An 18,554-nucleotide genomic window follows, 5' to 3' on the forward strand; every position below is an offset into this window, starting at 1 on the left:
CCTTCCTCTCAGAAAGAAAACACAACAAAGGAAGGAGAAATATTAGATCACTTTAAAATATTTGTAAATCAGTGTGACTTCACTCGAGTGCTATCTACATTTCACTGAAAAACACATTAGAGGCCACGGAGAGGGGGGGTCATTACTCTCAATTTAAAAAAGGAAACCACGTCAGGAAACTGTCAGTCATAGCTCTAATGGTGTGGCCAAAGAGACAAAGTCACGGCCCATCTATTTTAATCCTCCGGTGGTCACGGTACAGGGGGGGCGCTCTGGAAGTCCTGTGACTGCTTCTGTTTTCAGCCTCTCCACTGATGCCGAACAGGAGAGAGAATCAGAAACCGACAGAGATGTAAAACTAATGTTCTGTGCTGAGGGCTGTTCTCAAGACGGGCAAATGATTTACTTGATGTCGTCGGCGCTTCTCTGTCATAAGTTTTATGGTTATTATTCTGTCTGACCTGTTTTACCGTGTTCTTTGGAAAAATAGACACTTTATTGTGAGAGATGTCCTGAGATTGAAGTTAGAGTTTGAATCACCACGAGGGAGAATTTGTTCTTGATTTAGTTAGGAAGCTGGATGACGGGTTTTTGCTATAATAATAAGACTCTTGCAAATAGAAAGCAGAAGTGGAAGAAGCACCTGCACAACAATGTAAGACATTAACTGTAAGTGCCATTTAAAGTGTTAATTAAATAAAAGCATACAAATAATATCAGCAAGATGTACTTGAAGTGATCGAAAAGTAGCAGAAAAATAATGTAACTGATATTATTATTAGTTATTATCACTGATGCTGCATTGCTGTAGAAGCTCCACAGTTGTAGTTTGTCAAAGTGGAACAGTTTTAAATATATAGTTATGTTATTAAGTCCAGCAGCTCTCAACCCAAGAATTGAGGCCATCAGAAAGGATGAACAGAAACATCTGAGTGCTTGTGAGATGATTAATGTGAGATGACGACTGAAGTGGCATCAAAAGTGTCTGTTTTGCTTGTTTGTTCTTCATCTGTCATCCTGCTTTACCCTCCTGTCAAATGGAAATACTCATGTCCAGAACAAATAATGCAAAATCTAAGTCAAGCAGGGAGCTTGAGGATACAATACTTAGTTACTTTACCCCACTGAGTAGCCGTGCTAATAAACTACCACACTATAATAACGTGTTAACAATGCCAGACATGCACCTAGTTGCTAAAAGCACTTATATTGCAAAATGCCTCCTTTAAGAATGATATAAAGTCAGATCATCTTTGCTGATGCATTAATCCTTTTGCACACAGCTTGGTGTGTGGATGTCTGTCTCTACATGTGAGTTCCTTATTAACCAATACTAAAATTATACAATGCGTCTAAAACGTATTATTTATTATGTATTTCAATCCTTCCAGTTTTAATACAAGCAAGTACACCAAGCTAACATTTAAAGGCATTAAACAAATGAAAAAAAAACTGAATCATTTTAAAATTAATTTTCTTTTTTAATCTTCATTAAACATGATTAAAATACAGAAATCCAGTATATATGCCAATTAAAACAAAGTAATAAAATGCCTTTAACATATTTCTCCAAAACAAATAAATGTCCGATATTTTCAGGAGATAAATAAACAAAACAATTTGCACTTTAATGTTTATTAATAGAGGCGTCTTCTTTAGTTTTCTGTGATTCTGTGACATTTACATTCAAAAAATGATGAAGCTGTTCAATTTTTTAAGCTGGGATGACATTATGATCATATTCTTTGTGTTTAAAATCAGAATCTAAGTAACTACAGCTGATAAATAATTCGAAAGCACAAGGATTTGTAGGACATGGACAGTAGAATCCCAAACTTTTACTTATTGCCGGTACGTGGCCTCGGCCTTTTCTAGGGGGTTGACCCTGAAGGAACAACAGTAACGAGATGCACGACGGTGATATGAGCCAAGACCTCATAATGCCCAGACCGTCAGGAGCTGAACGACCCGACACTGTGCCGTTCCCCTCACGTGGCCGAGAGGTACGAACCGGGTGCAACACGATACACAAAAACATCAAGGGAGACACGGCTTTATGAGAAAGGGCCGACGTGGGAAAACAGGAAACGTCCAGAGGAAAAAAAAAGCAGTGAATAAAAGTAGGTAAAGGGGTGGTGAGAAAGAGAAGAAAGAAGGCAGAGAGGAGGAGGAGGAGGAGGAGAGTGTGTGGTGGTGGATGGGAGGTGGTGGTGGTGCTGGTGGTGACAGGTGTTTCATGGTAAGAGAGTTTGTTTTTTCAAGAGGAGGAGTGAGCAAGTTCCCCGCTGACTGGTCTGGTCCGCCCGCGATGGGGTTCCTGGCAGTCTGGTAGTATGGTATTTCACACAAAAACAGACTCGCTGCTGCTTCAGCCCGTACCCGCTTTTAAGGCCACATGAACCAAATTACACGATCCTAAGGTCGTACGCCTCCAAACGCATAAATTACACGCGGACGGACCAGAAAGAAGTGGCCGTTACATAACGTAATTCCAATGCAATTATCCAAATGGGAGCATGAAATCGAGACTTAAAGAAGTGAAGTAAAGGCGTGTCCTGAGAGAAATAGCAGGAAGAGAGAGCGCAAGCGGTGGTGACAGGGTCATTAAACTGGTTTCTCTGGAGCTGTAGTGGAAAAGTTAAGCATGTGGCAACCTCGTTTATGTGTGGAGAAAGGTGCCTGTATGCTATTCGTTGTTTTAAATCTTTATACAATAACAGAACAGAAACCTGATTGCCGTACACAGAGAACGTGTGAACCTGTGTTTGTGTGCGCACGCCACGTGGAATATTGTGATGTGTAACGGGATACGTGCTAAATCTGGCGTCGACATATGGTTCCTGTGTTAATGAACTGTGCAGTTTAAAACTCACACAGCATTGTAAAGTTACATAAGAGAGCAGGACTCAGCTTTCTGAGGAGAAAAGACAGGCCCGGGCCAAGACTGGCAACAACCTGAGACAAAGACGACCTCCTTGGAGCAACTCCTCCCTCTGGTGGAAGCTTCATAACAAAGTAACGGGTTCAAAAAGACAACATTAAACCTATGTTCATGGATGAAGTTTTTAAATAAATAAGATGGAAACCTGTCTTAGATCAGCCCCTCAGTTCTCTGATTTGATAATGTTAGTTTTTGGAGATTTTTATTATCAGATTTTTAAGATTTACTCTTTCTTAGTGGGAATAGTTTTCACAGCAGAGACTGTTTTCTTCTCTTAACCCTCCAGAAGATGGAGCCAAACACTACGGTATTGGAAAAAAAGTATACTCCACCATAGTAGAATCTGATCCAATGCTTAGCAGGTAGATTCTGTGTTGTAAAGTCAACATTGCCGGTTGCAAACAAACCAATTTCCTAAGGCTGTGGTGTCAAAGGTGAAGCTGAGCTGCCATGTGCCACTGAAAGACAACAAGTTTTCTCTCTCAGCTTGTTTGACCAGAGAGAGACTAATCAGGTGTTTTATAGACTATAATCCCCATGCATCCACACCTTAAAGAGCTACATGATCACATTAATATCAGATGCTTTTTTGTTTTTGAGAATGTCCACTGCTGCACGACTCTTAAATGTTTTGCTGCTTTCGTGTCACTTCCTCCCTGATCTTTAATTAAACTCTTATCAACAGCAGGTGGTGGAGCCGACGACAGGTCCTCCTCTCTCCCTCTTCTGCTCCTTGTCTTCTCTATTTCTATCGCCCATTCTTATTTTTTCAATTCATTTCCTTTTACTGAACCTCACCGACTCCTTTTCCCTTTTTGCTTCTCCCTCCTATCTTTTCTCCAGACTGTGACAGCAGAGCACAGTCGCTTTGAACTGGGTTTTATTCGGAGCACGCTCTTGTCTCCCATCACCCATGGTCTCCTGATTAGACTGCAACCCTCCCTCCCCACCTCCACCCGTCTTCTTAGCAGTCACTGGGGCTCACAGCAGCCGACTGACAGGCAAGGAGAAAGCTTTTCCCAGGTAGAGTAGCAGCATTGCCTGAAGACTTGTAAGCCTAAATATCCCACTTGTCTGGGAGGTGGGGATTACCCTTTGGCCAGCTGCTAGATCCTTCATTTCCCATATGGGAGTCTTTGGGTTTGAAAAGCAGAAATATGAAAGCTTGTTCCATATAAGCTGCTGTAAGGGCAGATGCATAGTGTGTGTCGGGATTGTAGCCCGCGGTGCTTAATACCCACTTACATGAAAATTTAGAGAATTACATCGAAAAACAAACCATTTGGTGCTGGTTGGAGACATATGCTGGCCTGCTGGCAACGTGTGCTGTTCAGGCTTTTAAAAACATGTTGTGCAGCCCCTCAGCTCTCTTAAAGCTATAATTAGCCATGCATTTACCTGCTACTAATACAGCTACAGTATGTGCAGCATTACAGGCTTGATGGTTGGAATATAGTGTAACAAGACAAACAGATTTTACATCAATATTTTTAGTGGCTGTGTGAAGTTATACCACATGCCTTTTAATGGTTGCTTTGACAATGTCACTCTTTACAGCAGAAGAGAGCGTAAAAGTAAGCTGGTGGGATTGAAAAGTAGTGTAATATATAAACAACAACCACATGACCACAGGAAGTGTCATTTAGAAGGTCTCATCTCATCTCCAGCCTTTTGGTTATTATATCTCCGGGTTTACATTTTTAAACCAACACATCACAGCGTTCCTTCATCTTAACCGTTGGAGCCTCTCAGGGCTGCGTCCTGAGCACCTCCTTTATTTACTCGTTACCCATCACTGTGTGGCAGAACAGAACATCTCAGTAGTGGGTTGAAACAGAAGGTCAAGTGCTCATTGTAAACCTGAGCAGGCCTAAAAGCTGCAGACACATCACTATCAGCGTGAAAAACATCTCCTCTCTAGATAAGAGGACACAGATACAACTTCACCTCTTAAAGAAGCTCACATCTACGCTTAGATCAACCTCTAACCACACAACAACCTCCAGTGCTAAAAAATGGAGCTAAATGCTAAAAACTGCAGTTCCTTGAATAAATGCAGATCCATCCCATCTATCTTTCCATTCATCTATTATCTGCACACTGCTTAATCCTCACTGGGGTCGTGGGGGGGCTGGAGTCTATCCCAGACTCAGGGTGAAGACAGGGGACACCCTGGACAGGTCACCAGTCTATCACAGGGCGACACGTAGATTCAACCAAGCACACTCACATTCACACCTACGGACAATTTAGAATCACCAATTAACCTCAACATGTTTTTGGACCGTGTGGGAGGAAGCTGGAGAACCTGGAGAGAACCCACGCTGCACGGGGAGAACATGCAAACTCCACACAGAAAGATCCCAGGTGTCCCAACTGGGATGTGATCTTCTAGCTGGGAGTAAACGGTGCTAATCCCCGAGCCTCCGGCAGCCCTCAAGTTGATCCCAGGTTTAAAATACCTAACATTACAGCAGGAATAAATGTCGTATTACTAATGGTTTTGGTGTCTGTTGTGATTTTCCCCGTTCATGACAAATGTATGTTGGGGGAGTTTTTGTATAACTTATCTGTATTAATGCTTAAAGTTATGCATAATTGAGGGTGTGGGCACAAGACAGTCCATAACCAAGACGTTTGTATGGCCCATCTCAGCTCCACTCATGCTCCACCTTTTTGCTTATTTATGGATTAGCTGGGAGTTTTGAGGATGGCAAAGGTGCAGGAGTCACAACACTGAACTTAGAAATCACTCATCAGGAGGCTTATGGGTGACATCAAAAAAGATGTGGTCAATCTTTTCATACAGTCTATGCTTCTAACATAGAATGAGGGAGTATTTCAACAAAAGGCGATTAGAAATGCACAGTACATCTTTGGCAGCCAGGGACCATGCATTCATGACACCCTCCTCAAACATTGTCTGTGAAGAAACTATGACAAAACACAAGAGCAACCAGCCAGACTTCTGGGGGCCCTAAAAGTGTCTAATAACTCATACAAACAGCTCTTATCACACTGCTGCTGTTAATTTAAACTGAGTTCTCAATAACAAAAGAAAAATTAGCAGCAATGTAGGTCTTTCTTTCATTTGGTCCACTTCTTTGATCCAGATCGAAATATCTCAAGAGCTGACAGATGGTCAGACATGGGAGTTGCAGACATCGAACCAATCCTGTTGGCTTTTTCTATAAAAACACCACCGAGCTCAAACAGGTTCGAACAGGTGTCTCCATTTTATGGATTTCCATGAGTTTTGCAGCAGCAACTCATTTGCAAAACCAATCACACAGTCATGAACCTCAGATGCTTTCTTTGCTAATTATCAAATGTTAGCATGCAAACATGGTAATGCTCTGAACTCAGGGGGCAAACACATGCTAAACTTCATTATGCTTAGCATGCTAACACTGGCTGCTGTCTGTAAATGTGGCCTTGCAGTTGTGAGCAAGGCAACAGACTCTTGCACCATTACCATGTCTGTATACAGTGTACACTCACTATTCTGTCTTTTTCACATCGGCCTATAATCATCTCTTGTATGCGTTAGATTATTTTCAGCTCAATCTAGAAATGACAAGATTAAGTAAAAGTGTAAGGATGTGTATGACAAAGTTAAGCTGAAGTAAAGTGAATTCTGATCCCCTCTCCGGAGCCATTTTCTTGTCTTTGCTCCAGAACCTCCTCCTCCTCCTCCCTCTCCATCTGTCCCCAGCCATGCATCCCATTCTTCCTCGCTACTTCCCACCTTTTCTCCCTCCTCATCCATCATTTGCTTCCCACCCATTCCTCATAACCACACATGCTTTTCTCCTCATCCCCAGGGAGACGCACCGCAAGCCGACAACAAGCGCAACCTTCCTTTAGCAGAGACACACTAACACAGATGTCTCCGACTGCAACATTTACAGATAACCCATATCTTTCTCTGTCCCTTCCCTCCATCCTTCATTTGCCTCTCCTCTGTTTCCTCTTCCTCTGCCTGCTCCGACCCCGCTGGAATGAGGGTCTTATGAAGATAAATGACGCCTCTCAGCTTCCGTACCCTCCTCCCATCTGCTTCCTTCGCAGCTGCAGCGGGGAATTCCCTTGGAATTCTCTCATTCCTCAGAGCATCTTGCCTGACAGGTTCTCAGCATAATTTCTGTCCACGAGGAACCGAGGAAAAGACTATATATGGTTGACTGATATAGCTGCAGACATTAGCTTACCACTATGGTGTTGGAGGAGCTTGAAGCTAATCAGATTTCAATTACAGAGGAAATGAAGCGAAAATCTGAAGAGGCTATTTCATAATCAGGGTTATTGAGTATTTTTCTGGCACTACACCTCTGCTATGATTCTGCAGATGAAAAGACAATCCAGTGCAAATCTAATTCAGCCTGTTACTCGTTGATGTTAGACGGAGCAGTTTGATGAATGCATTTTGGGAAATACTGTTATCAGGCTATTTGTCAGGACTTAGATAAGATAATTGATACTGTTCTGGTGCATGTATAAAGCCAGGGAAAAGAATAACCGGGCCAAAAGACTCAAACCAGAGAAATAGTTTGTCTGAATATGTCGGTAATGACACAAATTATAACATTTTGTTTGTTTAGTCTCTGCAAAAACCAAAAAATATAGAAAATGACAACAATCTGATGTGTAGCTCTGCAATTTCTTGTCTGGGACTTCTGAAGTCTCTGCTGGCTGCCTGGCAATTGTTAGCGGCCAAAGAATTGTTGAATAGCAAATCGATGTTTTTACACTTCAGTTTTTGTTGGAACAAGCAAAATGTAAGATGTTGAATAGTCAGCTTTAGGGATGGTGGCGCTAAGCTGCAGCCTAATATTTAATGACATACGACTAGTACTCATCTTCTCTAAAAAGTGAATAAACTTCTCTGCTCAAGGTTCGATCTAGTGTTTGCTTCACTACATATAAATAAAACACGTCTTGCTCTGATGCCACACAGAGCAATAAATACTAATGTCAATACTCACATTGATTTCTTGGGAGACTCTGTATAAATATGGAAAAAAGAAGGTTTTGCACACTACAGTTACATCACCTTTATTACAGCAAATGACTTGTTTCCTTGTCCCAATTTATGATCAAAACGGACTTCAGGGGTCAGCAGAAGTGTTCCAGGTGAGCTTGCTAATTTGGTTGGACTGTCAGAACATGTAGAGACAAGATTTCCTGCAAATAACTGAACACCTTCATGTCTCTGCTTGTCTGATCTAACAACATTGCAGGAGTATAAAGACGAGGTGTAGGCATAATTTGCAACAGCTGTAATGAATGCTGGCTTAGAGAAACAGTGAGGATCCTGATAGAGCATCATACAAAGCGATCACAGCATTGACTGGGCAAAGGGCAAAGATCATCAACCAGGGGTCAGCAAACAGAGATAGATCGATGTGAATGTTCTAATCCCCCAGGACCAGTGGTGGGCTGTGCAACGATACTAACAGAGCGACCAAACTATGTTACTACAACTTCTGCACACGCTGGCCCAGAAAGCATCCTTCCTACACAAAATGTTATTAAAATGGGCAAGCAAACTTTGAAACCAGCACAGACACAGAGAAGTAACTCTTTTTAATTATCAAGGCCTGATCCATTTGGTCGATTAATATTTGCAATGTCTAGAAGAGCTCCATGATTATTTCATTTAATCATATTCATGTGTGTGGAGAGCCAACAGCAAGTCAGCCAGCCTGGCTGGCGGCACTTTCGGTCGCACATGCTCTCTTTGGGCTCGACTGAGAAGGAAACTAATGAACACTCTTCCGGCCCATAATTGCAGAAGCCTGCGGAACATACGGGTGTGGAGGAAGCTCGGAAAGGTTTTTCGCTGTATGCGCCATTGAGCATCTTGTAATCTAGTATCCAGTTCTCCTTAATACATCCATGAATATTCACATGTGACACCAGAGAGCATCTTTAATGTGCGGCACAATCACATGACGGCAGTTCTATGCTCACATGGAGACACTTGAGCAAAAACAACATTGCTGCCCAGGCTGTTGAGAAACCTTCGCACATAGCTACACAGTGAACTGTCCAAGTTCCGACGTTGTGTAGAAAGTTCTGTTTTACACTGAAACAGATACTAGAATAAGACCAGAAAAGTTCCATGTTGTTCCTTCATTTCCCCCATTCCACACATTGAGCAGAAGGGTATAAATAAATCAAAGCAGGAGCAAATGCCTTACAAGTCTGCAGTCATGAGTGCTTGTATGCATGTGAGGGTACCTAAGAGAATCCATGAGATGGAGAGGGAATGTTTAATTTAAAATGAAGACAGAGAACAGCCTCTGAAAAAAACAGTCTATTCCACTCACCTCGGCACCTTGAGCTACTTGCAGAGGCAGCAACCCTGAAGACCAAACACTTATCAAGGACACGGAGCAGCCTTCCTTTTGCTCAACTCAAAACATGATAATACATTCAGAGCCTGCACTTTTTAGAAAAAGTCAATATCTTATGGGTAATTAGTGTTACAGTCAACATGTGCAACACACTGATGAACCAGCAGTTACTGCAGGCTACGTGTGATCAGTGAACAACAGCCTTAAGTGGCAAAAGAAAAGATGCACAAGTGGGTTTCCTTGTCTGTTAATCAAACGAAACACTCTCCCTTTGTGTCCGTGCGGCTTTCTGATGCTAATCAGTGTGCAAAAACACATCTGTAATAAACTGAATCCAGTGTGTCTCTAAATGTCAAGGTATATTTTGCTTTATTTCTTGATTGTTTATCATTGGGGCGGCACAGTGGCTCGGTTGTTAGCACTGACATGATCCCAGGCATCCTAACCGGGACGTCTGGGATTGTTCTGTGTGGAGTCTCCATGTTCTACCCGTGCAGGGTGGGTTCTCTCCGGGTTCTCTGGCTTCGTCCCACAGTCCAAAAACATGTTGAGGTTAATTGGTGATTCTAAATTGTCCGTAGGTGTGAATGTGAGTGTGCTTAGTTGTCTGTCTCTAAGTGTAGCCCTGTGATAGACTGGTGACCTGTCCAGGGTGTCTCCTAAGTCGGTTGGGATAGACTCCAACCCCCCGCGACCCTAGTGAGGATTAAGCGGTGTATAGATAATGGATGGATGGATGGACTTATATTTATTTATTTATTTTTACTTTAATCCTTGATATTATGTATTTATCACATATATTTCCTGCGTTCTTACTGTGAGTTTGCAACATAGGACTCTTGTATTTTTACGATAAAAGTACGACTCTTGAGACTCTTGAGATATGACTCCTGCTTGGTGAATTGCACTGATCCTGTGACTGTGGTCACAGCTACCAGAGGGACTAAAGCCATAGTTATATTATACTTTTGTCTGATGAATATTCACACCGTTTTCCATTCATGTCCATTGAAGCGAACACAACAGGCACATTTTTTCACACCTTTGTTCAGCTTTGACTGAACGGGTGTGCTTGGTTATCTAACAGAAACACTGAAGCGCTGTAATTGATGAAGTTTTTACTCTGCAGAGCCAGACTGATCAGTTGATATTATAGACCAGTATTGGCCTATGACAAATAGATTTATATAAGAAGTTTTTGCTCCCTATAATCATTATTGACATTAATCCAGTATCTGTCAGCTTCCAATATTGTGGCGTTTCTCACCATAAACTAGCATCACTCTCATACACTGTTTATCATCTCACTCAGCGATTATTATTTTTAAACAGTTAGAAATGTGGTCTTAAATCCTTTTTTTTAGGGCCGTGTCACTAAGTTTCTGGCTCCACCTACTTGGCATGGATGAACAGATGCCACTTTGAGATGTGAGCGTCACTGAAGACTGTCTGTTTAAGGATATCTATACATCTGTGACGTCTATGTATTTGATAAGGAGAACAGGGTTCGAAACAAGAAAACATTTTCCAAAGGGAGCTTTTTATATTTGCACTGCTTTTGTCCAATAGAGCTCTTTGAGTTAATGCCAATAGCCGCTTCGTCTAAATCACCGACATGTCTGTTAGACTTCATCCCAAATCGGCTCCTTAAGGAAATGTTTCCCCATACATTTAAGGTTGCTGTGAGTAAACCTCTTCTTAAAAAGCTTTTTCTTGATCCTGATATTTTAGCCACTACAACATGATTTAGGGCACATGATAGCAGAGAAACAGTGCTGCTAAAGCCCCCAATGATCTTCTGATAGTCTCAGACAGGAGACTCCTCTCTATACTTGTTCTGCTAAACTGTATCTGATACAGCTGATCACAACATTTTATTACAGAAACTGGAACATGTCATTGGGATCACAGGAATGGAACTAGGCTGGTTTAAGTCACATTATCAGATAAATTCCAGTTTGCTCACATTAATGATAATTCTTCCATGCACACAAGAGATAGTTATAGAGTTCTGTGCTAGGACTAATACTGAATGCTCCCTTAGGTCATAATATTTAGAAATGCTCAAGAAACATTCACTGTGATGCAGATGACACCCTGCTATATTTATCTGTGAAGTCAGATAAAGCAAATCAGTTACTCAAACTTTGAGCATATCTTCAAAATATAAAGGCCCAAAAGACCTGTGACTTTCTTCTTCTAAATTCAGACAGAACTGAAGCTGTTGTACTGGGCCCTAAACACCTCAGAAACACACTATTTCACCATACAGTTGGTACGGATGCTTTGGCTACCAGTACTACTGTGATAAACCTTAGAGGTATTTTTGACAAGGATTTGTCGTTTCACACACAAAACAACTGTCAAGGATGGCCTTCTTTCACCTGCACAACATTCTCAAGAACATCTTCTCTCAGAGTGATGCTGAAAATCAAATTTCTTCCATATTAGCTTCTTCTGTAAAGCTCTTCATGACAAAGCGCCATCTTATCCTAAAGACCGTGCTGTACCATACTATCTCGACAAAGCACTGCACTCAGAGTGCAGGCTTACTTGCGGTTCAAAGAGTTTCTTTTAAAGCAGATTGGGCGGCAGAACCTTCAGCTATCAGACTCACAGCCGCTGTGAAACCAGATCCTAGTTTCTCTGTTTATTAATGTAAGACCTTCATTTTACTATATGAAGTGGCTTGAGATTCCATATACTGTGAATTGGTGCTGGATAAATACAAATTAATTGAATTGATTGATTTTATATTGTGGAGAATCCCCAGGAAACGAAAAAAAAACATTCTCATAACACCACACATACCTATACAGACACACACAGGCTCAGCACTATTAGCGAGGTTAAAAACCTGCAGATGAGAGAGGACTGGGAGAGTATATTGGGAACCAAGGCTACACCGGCCACCTTGAAATTGGGAACCTTTAATGGGGACACTGAGATGTGCAATATTTTTCTTTTTCTTTTGCTGAAATTGAAACACGGTTAGAATGAGGACATCTGTGAATAGATTCCTTTGATTTCCTTTGATGTGAAGAGCTGTAGTTCATAAAGTGATGATGTGCTTGGAGAAAAGTGTTTGATGAATACTTTTGTGTTTTTTGCCAAAGGCGGAATAAAAAAAAAGAATGGAGACATTTTTATGTGAGTCGTGTTTGAGAGTGAGAGAGAGACGAGGCTGTGTGTATATCTCTCTGAGGACCAGTTTGAGTTTTAGACCCTGGAAGTGAGGACATTTTGGGAAACGTTTTTGCTGGTGCTCTGTTTCTGACATACTTTCAAAGGGCTGTTTTGAGGATTAAGACTTGATTTAGGGTTCAGGTTAGAATTTGTGTTAGTCTCAGCAGTAAGGTAAGTAGCTAGGTTATACATAATAACAATGAATGCCCTCATAAGAGAAGTAGTAGCAAATAAACTGGGATTTTATTTAAGGAAAAATAAAATACAAGCAGGAATGGAATAGTAACTGAACTCAAAAAAGAAAAAACACTCAACAAGGAAGGCTAATGAAGACAGGGGAACTGAGAAAATACTACAAAAAACTAAGGAAAAATACAGAATAACTAAACTGGATGACAGAAACTCTCACAGAAACCAGAATTAAAACTACAGCAGGGGAAGAGGGCAGGCAGGCTTTTGGAAATGCAGGCTGGAACAGGTTGGAGGACAGTGGCAGGAAAAAAAGGCTGGCTGAGGGAATGCAGGCTGGACGCAGGATGGAGATCAGTGGCAGGAAAAAGGCTGCCTGGAAACGGGTTGACATGCGGCCGTAAAGCCAGTGGAGGGACTGAGGGCCTGGCGCAGAGTGAAGGGAAGAGCTGATTCTTATAGGGAGCTGAGGTGATTAGGTTCAGGTGAGCTGATAGTAGCAGCTGTCTGTGATTGACCTGATGAGTGTGGCTTGATTACTGGCAGACAGACAGAGAGACAGAGGCTCAGGATGGGTGAGAGGGAAACAAAAAGTGAGCCAGACAGGGACAGATGATGGGTTGAGAAGCACATTGTCTGTCTCAGTGTTTGATACTAATAGAAGTTAAGACCATGAAATGACAAAGGAGGGTATGTCACAGAGCAGCAAAGTGAAAAAAAGAACCAGAGCTTCGTTGTTTGTTCCTGGTGTCAAGGCCTACATGGCCAGACAGAGTGAGAGGAGAGAGACGATGGTTGTGATGCACTGCGATAAACAACTCGTCTCTCTCCGTCGCACCATGAAACATGGACCTGTAGGAGGTGAACCCAGAGGTGAATGCGCACAAAAACTTCAGTAACAGCTGGGTGTTGACACAGAGGAGAGTGTGAAAGGATTTCCAGCCTCAGCAGCTGTAAGGCTGAGAGGGAAGCTGTTCAGTTTGATATCACGTGTCTACAGCAAATGCACTACCTTGTGTTTCACGATGCATTTTAGTGGCAAACATTGTCAACAAGGGCTGCAAGGTGGCGCAGTTGGTTAGCACTGTTGCCTCGCAGCAAGAAGATTGCCGGTTCGGGTCCCGGTGGGGGCACCAGAATCTTTCTGCATGGAGTTTGCATGTTCTCCCCGTGCAGTGTGGGTTCTCTCCGGGTTCTCCAGCTTCCTCCCACACAGTCCAAAAACATGTTGAGGTTAATTGGTGATTGTAAATTGTCCGTAGGTGTGAATGTGAGTGTGCTTGGTTGTCTGTCTCTAAGTGCAGCCCTTTGATAGAGGCTCCAGCCCCCCCGCGACCCTAGTGAGGATTAAGCGGTGTGTAGATAATGGATGGATGGACATTGTCAACAAGCCAAATTCAATTTAGCATGCAAAGTACTATAGGATAAATTAACCTATGTGGCTTTGATATAAGAAGATTTATTGTTGTTTTATTGCTGGAGTACAATAAAGTCTGATCTAACTTGATAACAGAAAGCAGCCACACTCTCTCATTTTCAGACATATTTATGTTTCGCTTATTTTTTAAATTGGTTGTTTGTCTGCACAACGTCAATATAATCTGCTGTAATTATAATTAATCGCTATAATGAAATTGTGTAACCCAAATTAAAATGACCTGGAAATTTCTGAGGGAAAGGGAAGCAGCGTCGGTTATGTTTTCTCGTATCTTTTTCCGATTCAGCCGTCCTCGTGTACGTTGCAACTCAGAGCACCGTTTGTGAGCTGCTGTCCAAAAAGATTATAAATAACACTGAAAGTAAACAGCAAATGTGCCTCGGGCTCTAATGGCAGGCTTCCCTGACTGTACTCTAAGTGGTTTCTATGAGCAGAGGTGCTGACCTCGCCCCGCACATGGTCAAACACTTCTGGAGCAACAGACTTGGAGACTGATGGTTGCCATGGCTACGCGTGACCCCCATGCAGCTGAAACGCATAGACGGTGTAGCTAATGTTTGTGTACGCCTTTTCAGGCACACTTATTGTTTCCAGTATGTGTGATATTCTGAAGTACGTTGAAGGAATAGCGGTGACGGCTTTGAAAATCTTTTGAAGGGGCTTTCTGCTCGTGTCAGGCTACGTTCTCACACACACACACACACACACACAACACACACACAGACGTCAGAAAAACACACAGTGGGGGGAGCGGGCCCGACGGCGTGCTGCTTTCTGTTTTGATTCCGTAACATTCACCCGCTGATGAATCCAGCAACCATTTCGCTGAGTGATGAGTGACATTTCAGAAATTATTTTAGGTATCACAGCAGGGTGTTAAATGCTACTGAACACTGGGTTTGATTTTTAAGTCAGCAAATTGGAGCACACTTGTCATAGTTTTCATAGGAACTTGTGTGTGTGTGTGTGTGTGTGTGTGTGTTATTTTTTTTCTCAGTGACTTGTTCATACAAATTCGGATCGGCTTTAAAGCTTGCGAGAGTATTTTGAGGGCAATCAGCAGTGTTGCTTTAATCTTTTACAACTTTTTGAAGGAAATATTAAACCTTCAAATTGGCCCGAGCCTTGTATTTATAGCGATTTATTTATTTATTTTAGTTTTTCAGAGGTACACCAACATATTTAATCAATGTGTTTCCTCTTTGCAGTCCATAGAAATGCTCCCTTAGCTCACTCAGTATTGAAAAAAATGTAATATTTTGCATTCAAAAGAGGGAAATTTGTATCTTTTTAATGGAGCAAAACCTATTATGTTGTTCACTCGGGCAGCTTGATGCAATGCAATGACATATAACCACTTGCTATGATACATTACGCAGTAAATCCAGGCAACTCTTTGCAAAAGGACGTTCTATCTAAACAATCCCCTGTCCACAAGTTAGCTCTGTTCATTTATTGATTCTATATTTGTGAACTCTGAAACTTGCAGCTACCTCTCTTGGTCACATATGAACCCGCCAGCACCACAGTCTGATCGTGCTGGAGAACAATTTACTCCATGGTCTCTAGTTGGCGTTCTTTACTGGAAACTTGCTTTATTAGCCCCAAACACCTCCTTCAAACGAGAAGTTTCATTGTCCAACAGTCAGCAGCTCAGGACCACGGCAACGCTTCAAAATGGATTTATTTCCAGATGAGATACAGGGAAATTACGACTTTACTGAAACAACAAGTAATCTAAGTAATTGTTCTTTGTGCTTACATAGTTTTTTCAAAGTTTATCTTAGCCCTCTTCAATCTGTGACTGCGTGTTTTATAAAAAATGACAGCAGTGAATACCTCTAAACTAATTGCAGTCGGCATGGTGGAGAAAAAATAACACGTCTGATGACAATAGTAATTATGAAATCGAATCAAATGTATTTATAAAGCAACCAGGGTTGACAGGAGAGCCGTACATGCTGTCAGGCAGGCGGCAACACAATTATGTGCAAAACGTCAGAAAGAGTAAAATAGTTTAATACATACAATAATTCATAGTTTAAAACAAAGTAAGATTAATTAAATACTTAAACAAGCAAAGCAAGACAGTAATCTGTAAGATACATTCCTGCAGATAAATATGAAATGTTAAGATCATTAGGAGAAGCCTATAAAAACATCTTAAAGCTTTTTGTTTTTTTTTTTAAACAAGAAGGAAGATTTGATAGAAGGTGATTAATATCAATAGAAAGGTAAATATCAGTTTAGACTCATTTATATAGTGTTAACATCAGTATATGTGTATGTTAATATGTTATCTCTTCTAATTTCACTTGCTATTAACAAAAAAACAAACTTACTCCACACTAATGTAACCAGAGGATATTCTGAAAATCACTGATCTATTAAAAAGCCTGACAATGTCTTCTAATTTAAACCACAATATAAGATCACGAAACACTTCACCTGACAAGAACAAATCCCCAAATGGGAAAAGAAATGAATATAACAACACAATAAAACAGGAAATGCAAATGACAGTTTAGATTAATCTATATAGGATAAATGTAACTGTATCTACATGGTAATCTCTTCAGAAGTTGTCAGGCACAGATGAAGTTGAGTTTGTCTTCACAGTCCCAGTTCTCCCACAGTCCCTCGTTGGTTAAAGCTCCACAGCGTTTCCTTATTGGACACTGGTGGTCTTGACCTCCTGCTTGGGACCAGGCCTCATATTCCAGAGGGTCACCGTTGATCCACATCCAGCGGTCACCCAGGAAACGCAGGCCGATCCACAGACGCTCAGTGTGGTTGTGCTTGATCTCAGTCTGGGCCAGAAGGAGGTCGGTCACAGAGGTCACACTGGCGAGATCAGTTTGTTTCTCTCTGCAGTGACTCAGAGCGTCCTCCCAGGACATCTTCTCCTCCACCACGGTCACATCGATGCAGTAAAAACGGTAGGATTTGTCGCTGTTGTAATCACCCCATTGTCTATCAAGTTCGATGACTCCTTTGTCCTGATTGCCTTTATGATTATTTGGTTGTCCATCCCCCCAGTTCTCGTATGTAACGTGTCCACCTCCTGACCACATCCAAGCAGTGTAGTTGTTGGGGTCTCGCTGAAGTCCGATCCATCCATTATGAATCGTTCCACCTACATCGTTTTGTAGCTTGTCTATATCACTCTGACTGTTAAAAAAGGAAAGATCAGTGTAATATTGTCGACAGTGAGCCTGAGCTTCAGTCCAGTTTGCTTGATTCTCGACGAAAATGTGCTTTCCTATGTCTCCCTCAACAGCAATACAAAGAACAATGAAGAAGATGGTTCTTTCCATGGTCTCTGCTCTGTAGCTCAAGCTGAGAATGTTTTCCGTGGCTGCTTCTCCAAATGTCATTTAAATCACTAAAGGATATGACTTTGCATGAATATGTTTTGTTTACACAAGCAAAGCACAGTCATGGAAACTTAGCCCTTTCATGCATGAATTATGATAACTTCATTTTTACAAAGTGCTTTTATTCATCATTAGACATAAAAAACAAGGCTTGAACTTTATTTTTTTTCTCAACCCATTTTTATAAAAATATGTTTGCACGTCCACTCAGCTGGACAACATGCATTTTTTGCAGAAATATGTATTTAACAAACACATGAACAAAATCATATCATAGTGTTCTGAAATGTGAACCAACACACCATTGAGGGATTCACTCTCCTGTATAGATTCTCAAGTCTCTGGCTCATTATCCATCACCTGTCAGCCATAGCAGGGTGCACTGCCCCAGCACTAACCTATACAGAATGTTTTTATGGCTAACTTTACTGCAAGGAAACCTTTTCTAAACTTTCCCAGCACATCAAAATGAAACTAAAATCTGAAAGCACTTTTGTGCTTTAGCTTATCTAGAATTCAAACGTGAGGAAAAGAACGCAAAGGAAACATTTTTGCGTTGTTTTGCTGCAACTTTTACATCAATAACGGATCTGATTACCTTTTCCATGTGAGCAGGGTGGGGGCCAGCAGCATCTTTTGTCATTTAATTTGGAGGACAAGCTAGAAGGCCACAGGGATTGACAGCTGGACTTGATTTTTAGTGTCTGCTGCCATATTTGGCGACAGCTGGAGCGTCCGTTAACTGGCAGACAGCCTGACCCACAGTGGTTGTGCTTCTATTGTTGCTGTGCTTGTGTCAGTGATTCCCCCCCCTCCCGCTGACATTATACTCATATGATGTCATTAAGTTTTACGAGCTGCCTAAATTGTATGCTACATGAACCTCCTTTCTTGTGAATGAGTTTTCTTTTGGTGTGTGTGTGTTTACGTGCACCAAACCCTGCAGGAACTCCAGCATACAGTCAAACCTAATTAAACAATATTAAAATTTTATGTTCATATCAGCAGTGCTACTATGCAATACTGTAGTTTATTTAGCATATTATTACACTTTGAAGTTGTTT

The 18,554-nt window shown here is 41.5% G+C and overlaps 1 long non-coding RNA gene across 1 annotated transcript; it reads left to right on the top strand.

Moving 5' to 3' along the window:
* Window positions 1-272: 272 nt before the first annotated feature.
* LOC103364457 (uncharacterized) lies at window positions 273-13,204 on the top strand. The gene is made up of 3 exons (XR_520547.1): window positions 273-283; window positions 3,989-3,992; window positions 13,118-13,204. It is a non-coding gene; the product is annotated as an uncharacterized LOC103364457 (long non-coding RNA).
* The last annotated feature ends 5,350 nt before the right edge of the window (window positions 13,205-18,554 follow it).

Source organism: Stegastes partitus, unplaced genomic scaffold (genome assembly GCF_000690725.1).
Source record: "Stegastes partitus isolate 25-593 unplaced genomic scaffold, Stegastes_partitus-1.0.2 Scaffold750, whole genome shotgun sequence".
NCBI classification, from domain to species: Eukaryota; Metazoa; Chordata; class Actinopteri; family Pomacentridae; genus Stegastes; species Stegastes partitus.